At 38.2% G+C, this 14,916-nt stretch overlaps 1 pseudogene; it reads right to left on the bottom strand.

The window, feature by feature from the left end:
• LOC137217195 (transmembrane 9 superfamily member 2-like) overlaps nt 1-14,916 on the bottom strand; it is a 102,393-nt pseudogene that overhangs the window by 28,523 nt on the left and 58,954 nt on the right.

Consider the following 14,916-nt stretch of genomic DNA (forward strand, 5'->3'; position numbering starts at 1 on the left):
ATATATTCCTTTACCTACACAGCTTCAGAGTTTGGTCATATCCTCTCTCGTCAGAATCAGTGTTGCTACTTACCCATATTTCTCTGATCCTATAATTTAGTTTTCACTTGAGACCCATCAATTTTCTCTATACACATTTAAAAACATGCTTTCTCTTTAGAAATGGAAGGTTGTAAATGCCATAAATACCAGTGACTACATTATACAACAGAAAACCACAGAAACACACGCCATTTTGCTTTTGGAGGTCTGTTGACAGGTAGCTTCCCCAAATAGGTCTTTATAGCATGACACACATAATTCTATTAAATATACTTTCAAACATGCATCTTTAAAAACATCTATGTGTGGATTACATTTAGGTCAAACTTCGAAGGAATGAAGTAATTTCTTTCATTATTATAGAGCGAGCTGACTAAATTGGGATAAGAAATACACATTTTTAAAAGCCTTCTGAAGAGAAGAAGAAACTGGTGAACTGATCAATATCCCATTTTAAAACCTCATGTAAGATGTACACCTGGGAGTGAGGATGAAGGATGGAGGTAGGAGAGAATCACCTCTAGAGTTAATAAATACATACAAAGTTGTACACAACAAGCGTGCTGTTTCTCATTGAAACAAAAATTAATTCATCTATTAGAGAACGAACTTATGGTTACCAGGGGGAAAGGGTGGGGGGAAAGGGATAGTTAGGGAATATGGTATTGGCATGTACACATTGCTGTATTTAAGGTGGATAACCAGCAAGGGCCTACTGCATAGCACAGGAAACTCTGCTCAATATTCTGTAACAACCTAAATGGGAGAAGAACTTGAAAAAGAATAGATACATGTATACATATAACTGAATCACTTTGCTGTACACCTGAAACTATCACAACATGGTTAATCAACTATACTCCAATATAAAGTAAAAAGTTAAAAAAACTTTTCTTAATTAATTCATCTAAAGAATCTTTCAGTTTCGCTTTAAAGTTACTTTTCCTTCAAAAACATCTGGAAAATTTGGTTACTGTAATCTATTTCGCAGCATGTTAAATATTTAGTTGCTGACAAGGTAACAGATTTTATTGCTTATCTTTTGAACAATTTTGACACAATGCTGTTTAAAAGGTGAGCAGTTAATGTACGTGATTAAGCCTAATTTCCAAGGACTTCAAAGTTTTGTCCAGAAGATTCCTTTGGGACAAAAGTGTTATAAACACACACAGTTGGCGACTGCATTTTATTTATTTTATTTTATCTTACCTTATTTCATTTTATGGTGCTTTTGCCCCCTCTCCAAAAATCCTTCCACAGTAACACCCCACTTGGCCAACTCCCGAAACCAAAATGCTGTCAAGAATCAGGAAGTAAGAAAAAAAGGGACTTGGAGCAACTGAAATAGCTGTCACAAAGCAGGGGCACTAAAGCTGTGGCACTTTAATCAGAGAGTACCTGTTCCTACTTCACATGCATCTCTAACTATCTTGGCTATTAGACTTCTTAAACTACAACAGATTAAAAGTAGCAGATAAAAAGAGGAATGTTATAAGGAAAAGGCATCTGACATCAGAACTAACAGTTGACAGAAAGGAAGATAGAAAACCATTACTTATAGCTCAGTACAGATGAAGACCCAAAATCAGTGGTCTCCAAATTATTTTTAGCAGAGAAGCTCTAAATGAAATCTTGCATGGAAGACCAGTATGGAAAACAGATACAAATCAGAGCTGCCCCTTCCCATCTTTACGCATCTCCCTCCAAGGGACACCCCCATCCCACCCCTTGCAAAATCTCAAAGAAGTACAGTTTGAGACCAACTTTTCTAAGTCACCTGGAAAGGCTTAAAAAGAAGTTATTAAGGGCTTCCCTGGTGGCGCAGTGATTGAGATTCCGCCTGCCGATGCAGGGGACACGGGTTCGTGCCCCGGTCCGGGAAGATCGCACGTGCCGCGGAGCGGCTGGGCCCGTGAGCCATGGCCGCTGAGCCTGCGCGTCCAGAGCTTACGCTCCGCAACGGGAGAAGCCACAACAGTGAGAGACCCGCGTACCGCAAAGCAAAAAAAAGAGGTTATTCATTTCCAAAAAGGAAATCTTTATAGACATTTCCATCCAAAAGTAGCTTTATAATTTTGTGAATTAAGTCTTAGTTTCCTAGGAAATTCCCTCAGGTCAGATTGCTATTTCCTGGATAAAACAGGGTAGCAAATAAAGTTTTACCACACCAGAATTTAACCTCTTTGACATATAAAAAATTGATTTATTAACATTTAATATTTTTGAGATTATGAAGATACAATACTCACCAAATACTGTTTACAATGCAAAAGAGTTGAATAAAAATACAGCCAAAAGGTAAAATGCCACTGATGATGAGGCCAAAAAGTGGTTTTCTAATGAAAGTCTGTTGAGGAATCTGACGGGGAATCTGGTTTGTGCGAACTGGATACCTAAACTGCTCGAAAATAAATGAAATGAAAATCAGAATGAAACAAAACTGAAGTAAATTTATACAGATACCATCAAAATACACAATCTTGAATCTGAATATTTCCAAGAGCAGTTATGTGGGCAGAGGCTAGACCAATGCTGTGCAACAGAAATACTATGATGCAAGCCACAAATGCAGTATCAAATTTTTTAGTAGCTGCATTTTAAAAAGTAAAAAAAAAACAACAGGTAAAATTAATTTATTAATATATTTTATCTGATCTAATGATCTAACATGTCCAAATACTATCATTTAAATTTATGATCAATATAAAACTTATTAATCAGATATTTTGCATTCCTCTTGTTGTTGTTCTAAATGGTTGAAAACCAGTGTGTATTTTACACTTACAGCACATAATTCAGACTAGCCACACTCCAAGTACTCAAAAGCCACAGGTGTCTAGTGGCCAGCATACTAGATAGGACACAGCTAAACAGTAAGGATGTTTATCCTTTCCTACAAATTTCAAGGGAGAGATTGGACAAAACTTACTAGTGACTATTGCAATATGAAATAATATATGATGTCCGAAAGTTCTCCCTTAGAATTTGTCTAATAATTTGCCTCTGAAAATTTGTTAATAGCTTTCAGAAAATTTTCTTTTTCTGCTCTCTGTGGAACTCCACCTCCTGTTTTGTTTTGTCTTATTTCTCCCCTGCTATATCTTTATAATACAACCCTTTTGCAGTGTGGCCTCATTTAGTCTTTTTGGTATACTGTTCCTTTTCCCTATACGTGGAATAGGCTAACTTCAGATCTGTAAACTGGATTAGATGAAAACTATTACGTATAGAATGGATAAACAGCAAGGTCCTACTGTATAGCACAGGGAACTATATTCAATATCCTGGGATAAACCATAATGGAAAAGAAAAAAAATCTGTAAACTGAACAGCCTCATTCCTTGGATTGTGTCTTAGCTTTCTTCCCCCAACTATATAGTCTTATTATTTTTCTGACTTTCTTAAAGTCAGCCTTCCTACAATATATCCTTTTAATTTTGCCCATCAGAGAGAGAGGGAAATATAAACAACCCATAAAATGAGAAATACATTAAAGAATGCCTTTTAAAGTGTTACTGTCTTTCATTTACAATTTGTAGGAGTCTTTTATCCCTAAATGATTATTCTTTGTCATTTTCTCCAATGGTACATCTTCCATTCCATGTATAGTCTACACACATGGAGGTATTATTTCAGACATCACTCAATGGTCAAAAGAAGTATTTTTAAAGTTTACCTTTTTCTTGCTTCCAATGTATGCACCCAAAAATGATAGTGGGGGCTTCCCTGGTGGCGCAGTGGTTGAGAATCTGCCTGCCAATGCAGGGGACACGGGTTCGAGCCCTGGTCTGGGAAGGTCCCACATGCCGCGGAGCAACTAGGCCCGTGAGCCACAACTACTGAGCCTGCACGTCTGGAGCCTGTGCTCCGCAACAAGAGAGGCCGCGACAGTGAGAGGCCCGCGCACCGTGATGAAGAGTGGCTCCCGCTCGCCGCAACTAGAGAAAGCCCTCGCACAGAAACGAAGACCCAACACAGCCAAAAATAAATAAATAAAATTTAAAAAAAAAAGAAAAGAAACTTGTTTAAAAAAAAATGTTAGTGGTACTGAAATTCCAAACCACGTTGTGAGGATACCTATCAGGGTACCAAAGGAGACGGCAGCTGATGACCCTTCCACCCAAAGAATTAGATTCATGATGAAGAGGTCAGCAAAGAGGATACTAGAGGAGAAAAGTCATCAGAAAACGTTATGATTTCAGGAAAATGTTATAAACATACTTGATGTGAATGTCAGAACACTCTTTTGGTGGGAAGGATATCACAAATTACTACGCTAAACCCCAGAAGAATATTAAATCACACCGTAAAAACCCAGTCATTGAGCTGGAGCATAAACTCAATACCATATAATAAGATAGCAGTTTATTACAGGACATAATTTCTACATTCCACTCATCTTTTCAGCTCAAGAGTCTAGCAGAAAATAAATAAGGTGTGGAATAATATACCACTGAAAAACTCAATATGCAATATAGTGAACACAATTAAGAAAATACATATATTAAAAACAGATTTTAGGGGACTTCCCTGGTGGCGCAATGGTTAAGAATCCGCCTGCCAATGCAGGGGACACGGGTTCAAGCCCTGGTCCAGGAAGATCCCACATGCCGCAGAGCAACTAAGCCCGTATGCCACAACTACTGAGCTTGCGCTCTAGAGACTGCGTGCCACAACTACTGAAGCCCGCATGCCTAGAGCCCGTGCTCTGCAACAAGAAAAGCCATCGCAGTGAGAGAAGCCTGCGCACCACAACGAAGAGTAGCCCCCGCTCGCCGCAACTAGAGAAAGCCCGCGCGCAACAACGAAGACTCAACACAGCCAAAAAATAAATAAAAGTAATTAATTAATTAAAAAAAAAGATTTTAGAATCCTAGACTGAATGAAATGGACTATTAAAAGCCTCAAGTCAGGGGCTTCCCTGGTGGCGCAGTGGTTGAGAATCTGCCTGCTAATGCAGGGGACACGGGTTCGAGCCCTGGTCTGGGAGGATCCCACATGCCGCAGAGCAACTAGGCCCGTGAGCCACAACTACTGAAGCCTGCGCGTCTGGAGCTTGTGCTCTGCAACAAGAGAGGCCACGACAGTGAGAGGCCCACGCACCGCGATGAAGAGTGGCCCCCGCTTGCCACAACTAGAGAAAGCCCTTGCACAGAAACAAAGACCCAACACAGCAAAAATAAATTAATTAATTAAAAACAAAAGTACCAATGACACTGTGGATCTGAGGATTAAATTAGTCAGTGCTTTAAAAAAAAAGCCTCAAGTCAGACAAGTATTCATTTAAAACAAAGAGTTTTACAAATATTTCCCGTAAGAAATTTCATTAAAATTATCTTACACACATCTTTATTTTTTTCACAGCCTTCCTAATAAAGATTCTGCCGTACAATTTCTATTAATAGCTCTAAGTAATGGGGGAAAATTTTTTACTATCATGCAGATATTTTCAATTTCTTTTTCTTTGCCTTCAGTACAGGAGGTAAAGAAATTTTAAAGGCTGCCTCACATGTAGTGCAGATAGGGCTTGAAGTTATTAAAAGTCCTTTTAAATTCCAGCATAGTGTAGGAGGCATTTTCAGGAATGGTGGCCAGTTTGATTTGCTTTTAAAAAATATATTTGCCGGGCTTCCCTGGTGGTGCAGTGGTTGAGAGTCTGCCTGCCGATGCAGGGGACACAGGTTCGTGCCCCTGTCTGGGAAGATCCCACATGCCGCGGAGTGGCTAGGCCCGTGAGCCATGGCCACTGAGCCTGCGCGTCCGGAGCCTGTGCTCCGCAATGGGAGAGGCCACAACGGTGAGAGGCCGCGTGTGGGAGAGAGTAGGAATGGGAGTTGGAATTAACAGATGCAAACTGGTATCTATAGGATGGATAAACAACAAGGTCCTACTGTACAGCACAGGGAACTATATTCAATATCCTGTGATAAACCATAATGGAAAAGAACAACAAAAAGAGTGTACGTATGTATAACTGAGTCATTTTGCTGTACCGCAGTAATTAACACAACACTGTAATTCAACTATACTTAATAAAAGATAAATAAAAAGTACATTGAGGGCTTCCCTGGTGGCGCAGTGGTTGAGAGTCCGCCTGCCAATGCAGAGGACACGGGTTCATGCCCTGGTCCGGGAAGATCCCACATGCCGCGGAGCGGCTGGGCCCGTGAGCCATGGCCGCTGAGCCCGCGCGTCCGGAGCCTGTGCTCCGCAATGGGAGAGGCCACAGCAGTTAGAGGCCCACGTACCGCAAAATAAATAAATAAAAATACTATGTAATATTTCACAGCCTAACTAAGTGTAATGAGATCACTATTTTAAGTCTAGGAAATAAAGCATCATATATCTAAAGATGAATAATTTCAAATGAGCTGATAAGGTTTTTGTTATTACTTTTTCATTTGAAATGTTTTATGGACTGGCTTAACTGTTTAAATTTTATTTTTCACTGTTGTGTTTATGGTTTATTTTGTATAACTTTTTATAATAAAATAATTTAAATTTTCCAAAAAAAATAAAACAGAGTTTTAAATTAGTCATTCAAAATCAGCAGGTCAACCCCTAAGTCTACTGGATAACCCCCCAGGCAAGCCCAGCTACTGTGCTTGTATGTGTGCCAGACAAGTTTGATCACAGCTACAAGCTGAGTATGGCTGTGGGTGGGTATGGATGTGAGTGTTTCTGAAAGCCTAAAAGATGAGGTTGAAAAGGTGGGCAGAGGCTAGATTGTGGAAGGCTTTGAAAGTCAGGTTAAGGAATGTAGGCTTTATCCTGTCAGCATCGGGAAGCAACTGAAGGGTTTTTACACTCAAAGCTGTGAGGTACACAGCGCAGTTTTTCCAGGAAGGTGAACCTACAGCATTTCGAAGGACAAATCTAAGGGAGGAGACACTAGAGGCAAGGAGACTAAAATGTTAAGAATCTGTACAATGTGGTGATGGTTAAAATGTAAAGGATGGATATAAAAGACCTGAAGGATACAAAAGACGTGAAGAATTAAAAGACTTTGGGTTAAAGATGGCAGATTGAACTCACACATTTAGCTCTGCTCCCTCCTCAAAACCCTGATAAAATTATAGCAAAGGAATTTTTAAAAGGCATAAATACAAAAGGATGGGGGATACAGGGGAGAAGACATTAACAGCAAATTTTGGAAACCAGATAGCGGACAAATAGTAACCAAGTTAGTAGAAAGTGGGAACCTGTATCTGAAGCCATCAGTAGGGAAAGCTGAGAGGTAACTCAGTTTATACCACAAGGGACTTCCCTCGTGGCCCAGTGGTTAAGAATCTACCTCCCAATGCTGAGGACGTGGGTTCGATCCCTGGTCAGGGAACTAAGATCCCACATGCTGCGGGGCAACTAAGCCCGTGTGCCTCAACAAAAAATCCCGCGTGCCGCAACGAAGACCCGACGCAGCCAAAAATAAATAAATAAAAATTTTTTTAAAGAAATTTTATACCACAGAGCTCCAAAAAGGTTCAGGAATTTGCAGTGCCAGGTACCTCTACAAATAGGGGTGAACGACTGGCTAACACCAGGAGGACTGGTTGAAAGTCAGCCTTAGATGCTAAAGACCTGCAGAGCCAAACAACTCCCCTTGAAGACCTCCACATTAGACGGGAGGGCTAGTCCCTTAGAGAAGATCCCTGAAGCTCAGAAGAAAACTTTACCAAGAAAATATATGATCTTCAGAGAAATTAAAGAAGACTTTGCAGCCATGAGACAAGAAGAGGAAATTTTAAAGGACTTTTGAGAAAATAGAAGAGGTCTTAGGAATTAAAAATATGACAATAGGTGCTTATATGTGGAATCTAAAAAAAAATACAAAGAACTTATTTACAAAACAGAAAGAGACTCACAGACATAGAAAACAAACTTATGGTTACCAAAGGGGAAAGGGGGTGGGGATAAATCAGGAGTTTGGGATTAACATATACACACTGCTATATATAAAATAGATAACCAACAAGCACCTACTGTATAACACAGGGAACTATACTCAGTATTTTGTAATAACCTATATGGAAAAGAATCTGAAAAAGGATATGTACATATATGTATATGTATAACTGAATCACTGTACTGTACACCTGAAATTAACACAACATTGTAAATCAACTATACTTCAATTTTTAAAAAATGACAAGAGGAATTTAAACCTTAATAAAAGGGTTGGAAGATAAAGCTGATGAAATGTCTTAGAAAGCAGTGTTTAAAAAAGAAAGAAATGAAGAACAGGAAAAAAAAAGGAAAATTAATGATCAACCCAGGTATATGAAAAACAGAAGTTATGCGGATAGACAGAGTTCTTTCTGAATGTATTTTAGGGATATTAAGTAATCTGCTGAAGATTGAACAGCTGATAAGAGGTAGAGCTGGGATTCTTAATCAGATGTGTATGACTTTTTTAAGAGCAAGCTTTCTCCATTCCACTGTGCTATAATAAAGTCTCTATGGTAGGAACCAACTTGACCAATCACGTCTATCTTCTCCTACCCCAAACATTTTGTCAAAGATCAGAGCCAGGGAATGTGGTGACAGCCACTTCATGCTGAACCAGGTTAGGCTTTGAGGTCTACTGTTTAGAGAATCTCTGGTTTTGTTCTTCAGTTGTAAATTCTCTCAAGGTCCATTCTAATTTTCGGATTTTAAGGCTGCCTTCACATTTACGATGTATTTTCAATTTCTTACTTAGGATCACTGCCTTGGATGCTTCCCCCTCTCTCATTATAAGTGAGTTGGTCCTTTCTAAACCTTCAGTCATTTGTTCTTTCATTTTACTACTTCTACTCCACCTTTCCCCCTTGTGTTCACGGTCTCTTCTGTCTATCAACACTTTTTTCAGTAAACATATCTATTCATACTTTGCTCCTGTTGAAGATGTAGTTTCCAGTCCTTTCAAACAACAACATATACAACAACAAAAGCTCCACCTTATGTCTCATCAGTTTTTGGCATCTCAATAAGGGAGTCTAGTTTCCCATGACTTAACCATACTTCTTAAAATGTTTTTTAATACCTTTCTGCTGTAATGTATTTGTTTAGCCACGATATTCCTCTGCCACATTTCCTAGCTTTGGAGAGACTCATTTCAGCTGTTATCTTTCTATGGCCAGAAAAATTACTTCTCACTTGACAAATCATAACCTCCCTTCTTATACATAAACTCAATTAACCCGTCTCAACAATTTCCCTTTTGAAAGTACACTCTAGAATGTTGATATGTGTTTAATGATTCTGTAACTGCCCTTCAATTTCAGGTTTTTATATTCTAAGTGTGAATTCCTTTGTCAATCTCTAATTATTTCTAGACCTTTTCATAGAATCTTAAACAGCAAAACTAAAAGGAAATTTAAAAGGTAACCTGGGTCCACCTCCTACTCGAAACATTTATTCACACATTCATTAAACATTTATTGAGTACCTATGTGTTCGGCCCTGGTGTTCCAAGATAAATAAAACAAAAATCCTTGCTCTGATAAAGCTCAGTCTAGTGGGAGACAGAGATAAACAAATAAATTACAACATAGGAAATGCTATAGCAGATGATAGGCATAGAACAGTAGGAACAGAAAAGAAAAGAGTGACTAAAAATGCTTTGTAGCTCACAAAACAATTTCACAATCCATTAGTTCATTTACTTCTCTAAATGACTCTGTGACACAAGCATTACAAGTAAGCAAATGGACAATCAGAAAGGTTATAGGACTTATCCAAAGCCACTCACCTAATACTGAGTACTGGAATTCAAACTTTCTACTTCTAATTTTAAAATTTGAGTACATGCCAATCAACCTCTGCTGACTCTTTCCCTTTTCTACCTACTGCTTTAGGGGTTACATGAAGGAATAGGACATCATTTAATAATTTTAGGGACTTCCCTCGTGGCGCAGTGGTTAAGAATCCACCTGCCAGTGCAGAGGACATGGGTTCGAACCCTGCTCCAGGAAGATCCCACATGCCACAGAGCAACTAAGCCCATACGCCACAACTACTGAGCCTGTGCTCTAGAGCACACGAGCCACAACTACTGAGTGTACATGCCACAACTACTGAAGACTGCATGTCTAGAGCCCATGCTCTGCAACAAGAGAAGCCACCGCAATGAGAAGCCCGTGCACCGCAACAAAGAGTAGTCCCCACTCGCCACAACTAGAGAGAAAGCCCACGTAGAGCAACAAAGACCAAATGCAGCCAAAAATAAATAGATAAATTTATTTTAAAAAACAATCAAATAGGGCTTCCCTGGTGGCACAGTGGTTGAGTCCGCCTGCCGATGCAGGGGACACGAGTTCGTGCCCGGTCTGGGAGGATCCCACATGCTGCGGAGCGGCTGGGCCCGTGAGCCACGGCCGCTGAGCCTGCGCGTCCGGAGCCTGTGCTCCGCAACGGGAGAGGCCACATCGGTGAGAGGCCCGCGTACCGCAAAAATAAATAAATAAATAAATAATTTTACTTTCTTCAATTTCTCTTAGGAAGCGTATGTTCATTAGTTTAACTGCTTCTCCATTTAAATTCAAATCCATTTTTTATCATCTTTATTGGAGTATAATTGCTTTACAATGGTGTGTTAGTTTCTGCTTTATAACAAAGTGAATCAGTTATACATATACATATGTCCCCATATCTCTTCCCTCTTGCATCTCCCTCCCTCCCACCCTCCCTATCCCACCCCTCTGGCTATCTATTTTACATTTGGTAGTGTGTATATGTCCATGCCACTCTCTCACTTTGTCACAGCTTACTCTTCCCCCTCCCCATGTCCTCAAGTCCATTCTCTAGTAGGTCTGCATCTTTATTCCAGTCTTGCCCCTAGGCTCTTCTGACCATTTTCTTCTTTTTTTTAGATTCCATATATATGTGTTAGCATACGGTATTTCTTTTTCTCTTTCTGACTTACTTCACTCTGTATGACAGTCTCTAGGTCCATCCACCTCACTACAAATAACTCAGTTTCGTTCCTTTTTATGGCTGAGTAATATTCCATTGTATATATGTGCCACATCTTCTTTATCCATTCATCTGTTGATGGACACTTAGGTTGCTTCCATGTCGTGGCTATTGTAAGTAGAGCTGCAATGAACATTTTGGTACATGACTCTTTTTGAATTACGGTTTTCTCAGGGTATACGCCCAGTAGTGGGATTGCTGGGTCACATGGTAGTTTTATTTTTAGTTTTTTAAGGAACCTCCATACTGTTCTCCATAGTGGCTGTATCAGTTTACATTCCCACCAATAGTGCAAGAGGGTTCCCTTTTCTCCACACCCTCTCCAGCATGTATTGTTTGTAGATTTTTTGATGATGGCCATTCTGACCGGTGTGAGATGATATCTCATTGTAGTTTTGATTTGCATTTCTCTGATGATTAATGATGTTGAGCATTCTTCCATGTGTTTGTTGGCAATCTGTATATCTTCTTTGGAGAAATGTCTATTTAGGTCTTCTACCCATTTTTGGATTGGGTTCAGGAACAAGACAAGGTTGCCCACTCTCACCACTATTATTCAACATAGTTTTGGAAGTTTTAGCCACAGCAATCAGAGAAGAAAAAGAAATAAAAGGAATCCAAATGGAAAAGAATAAGTAAAGCTGTCACTGTTTGCAGATGACATGATACTATACATAGAAAATCCTAAAGATGCTGCCAGAAAACTACTAGAGCTAATCAGTGAATTTGGTAAAGTAGCAGGATACAAAATTAATGCACAGAAATCTATTCCATTCCTATACACTAATGACGAAAAATCTGAAAGTGAAATTAAGAAAACACTCCCATTTACCACTGCAACAAAAGGAATAAAATATCTAGGAATAAACCTACCTAAGGAGACAAAAGACCTGTATGCAGAAAATTATAAGACACTGATGAAAGAAATTAAAGATGATACAAATAGATGGAGAGATATACCATGTTCTTGGATTGGAAGAATCAACATTGTGAAAATGACTCTACTACCCAAAGCAATCTACAGATTCAGTACAATCCCTATCAAACTACCACTGGCATTTTTCACAGAACTAGAACAAAAAATTTCACAATTTGTATGGAAACACAAAAAATCCCGAATAGCCAAAGCAATCTTGAGAAAGAAAAATGGAGCTGGAGGAATCAGGCTCCCTGACTTCAGACTATACTACAAAGCTACAGTAATCAAGACAGTATGGTACTGGCACAAAAACAGAAATATAGATCAATGGAACAGGATAGAAAGCCCAGAGATAAACCCACGCACATATGGTCACCTTATCTTTGATAAAGGAGGCAAGAATATACAGTGGAGAAAAGATAGCCTCTTCAATAAGTGGTGCTGGGAAAACTGGACAGCTATGTGTAAAAGAATGAAATTAGAACACTCCCTAACACCATACACAAAAATAAACTCAAAATGGATTAAAGACCTAAATGTAAGGGCAGACACCATCAAACTCTTAGAGGAAACTTAGGCAGAACACTCTATGACATAAATCACAGCAAGATCCTTTTTGACCCACCTCCTAAAGAAATGGAAATAAACACAAAAATAAACAAATGGGACCTAATGAAACTTCAAAGCTTTTGCACAGCAAAGGAAACCATAAACAAGATGAAAAGACAACCCTCAGAATGGGAGAAAATATTTGCAAATGAAGCAAATGACAAAGGATTAATCTTCAAAACATACAAGCAACTCATGCAGCTCAATATCAAATCCATTTTTTTACTGTCCATGTATATGCCACGAGGCACTGAAATTCTCTGGTAACCTATCACATTCTAAGAACTAAGAATCCCAGTACCTTATGATTCTCTCTCTCATGTACCTAAGAGAGCCCCTAAACCTCTTGCGGGAAAAATGTTCTTTGTATCATGCCTGGTTTATTGCTTTTAAACTGCATTCAGTTCTATTAACAGAACTAGGAAACTGAATATGTCTTGCATTTTAAATTATTTATGATTCAGTCATTTACTGAGCACTTACTCTCTATAAGCACTCATACTTCATACAAGGCACTGGGCTACACACTGTGAAAGATACAGAAATGAGTAAGACATAGTACTGACCCTCATGAGTCTTTGAATGTAAAATGAGAGATAAGACATATCACAAATAACTCCAATCTAAGAAATACTGTTGTAAGTGTTGTAATAATGGTAATAGACATTGTACAATTTCAAAACATGAAAGTGGTAGTATTTGAGCTAGAAATTAAAGAATGAACAGAAATTTGTCATTGGAAAATTGGAACGAAGGGATTACAAATAGATGGAATAGCTTGAGCAAAGGCATGATAATAGAAGAAAACAGTAGCTAATAACCACAGCTACCATTTATTAAGCACTTATTATGTGCTAGGCACTGTTCCAAATGTTTTAATACATTATCCCATTTAATCTTCATAACAACCATATGAAGTAGATAATACTATTATTTCCATACTGCAGATGAAGAAGCCTAAGATTAGAAAGGTAATAATATTAGTAAATGATATTAGTAAATATTATTTAAAACTCCTTTTTTGGCTATCAAATTTAAAAGACAGCTGCATAATGCAGTAATTATAAATCTGTGTTGATGAGCATACAAAGCATTAAGATGTAATTTGTAGGACAATAACAGCACAAAGGAGGGAGGAGGGAAAGGAGCTATATACGAGCATATAATATTTTTAATAATATTGAAATTAAGTTGGTACTAATCTGAACTAGATTGTTATAAATTGAGACATTAATTGTAATCTATAACATAACCACTAAAAAGAAGCTCAAAATAATAGTAAAAGAAAGGACAAGGGAATAAAAATAGTACACTAAACATATCTATTTAACACAATAGAGGGCAGTAATGAAGGGACAAAAAAGACCTAAAATTTATAGAAAGAAAATAGCAATATATCAGATGTAAATCCTACCTTATCAATAATTTCATTAAATGTACATGGATGAAATATTCCAATTAAAAGGCACAGGTTGGCAAAAGGAACCCCCCAAAAATGATCCAAATAAATATATGATGTCTACAAGAGACACAATTTTGATTCAGAGACACAAACAGATTGAAAGTAAAAGGATTTTACATACGGTTGACACTTGAACAAAATGGGTTTGAACTGCACGGGTCCGCTCATACATGGATTTTTTTCCAATAAATACATACTACAGTGCTATACAATCTGCTATTGGTTGAATCCGTGGATGCAGAATCGTGGATAGAGAGGGCTGACTCTAAAGTTATACACAGATTTTTGACTGTGCAGGTGGTCACGGCCCCTAGTCCCCATGTTGTTCTAGGCTCAACTGTATATAGATATATCATGCAAACAGTAACCAAAAGAGAGCTAGAGTGGCTATACTTCTAACAGACAAAATATATTTGACTTTAAGACAAAAAGCATTATGAGAGGTAAAGAAGGACTTTTATAACAATAAAAGTATCAATCTATCAAGAATATATAACAATTGAAAACATATATGTACCTAACAGCAGAGCCCCAAAAATATATGAAGCAAAAACTGACAGAACTGAAGGAAGAAACAGACAATCCAACAATGATAGCTGGAGACTTGAATAAACACTTTCAATAATGGATAGAACAACTAGACAGAAGATCAACAAGAAAATGAAAGACTTTAACAACACTGTAAACCTCCTAGACATAACAGACATCTACAGAACACTCCACCCATTGACAGCAGAATACATATTCTTCTCTAGTGTACATGGAACGTTCTCCAGGATAGACCATATGTTAGTCCATAACACAAGTCTCAATAAATTTAACAGTTCTGAAATCACCCAAAGTATAATGTAATTGAAAGGAATTAAAGAAGACCAAATAAATGAAAAGACATCCTGTATTCATGAATTGGAAGACTTAATATTGTTAAGAT

The sequence above is a fragment of the Pseudorca crassidens genome, chromosome X (assembly GCF_039906515.1).
Source record: "Pseudorca crassidens isolate mPseCra1 chromosome X, mPseCra1.hap1, whole genome shotgun sequence".
NCBI classification, from domain to species: Eukaryota; Metazoa; Chordata; class Mammalia; order Artiodactyla; family Delphinidae; genus Pseudorca; species Pseudorca crassidens.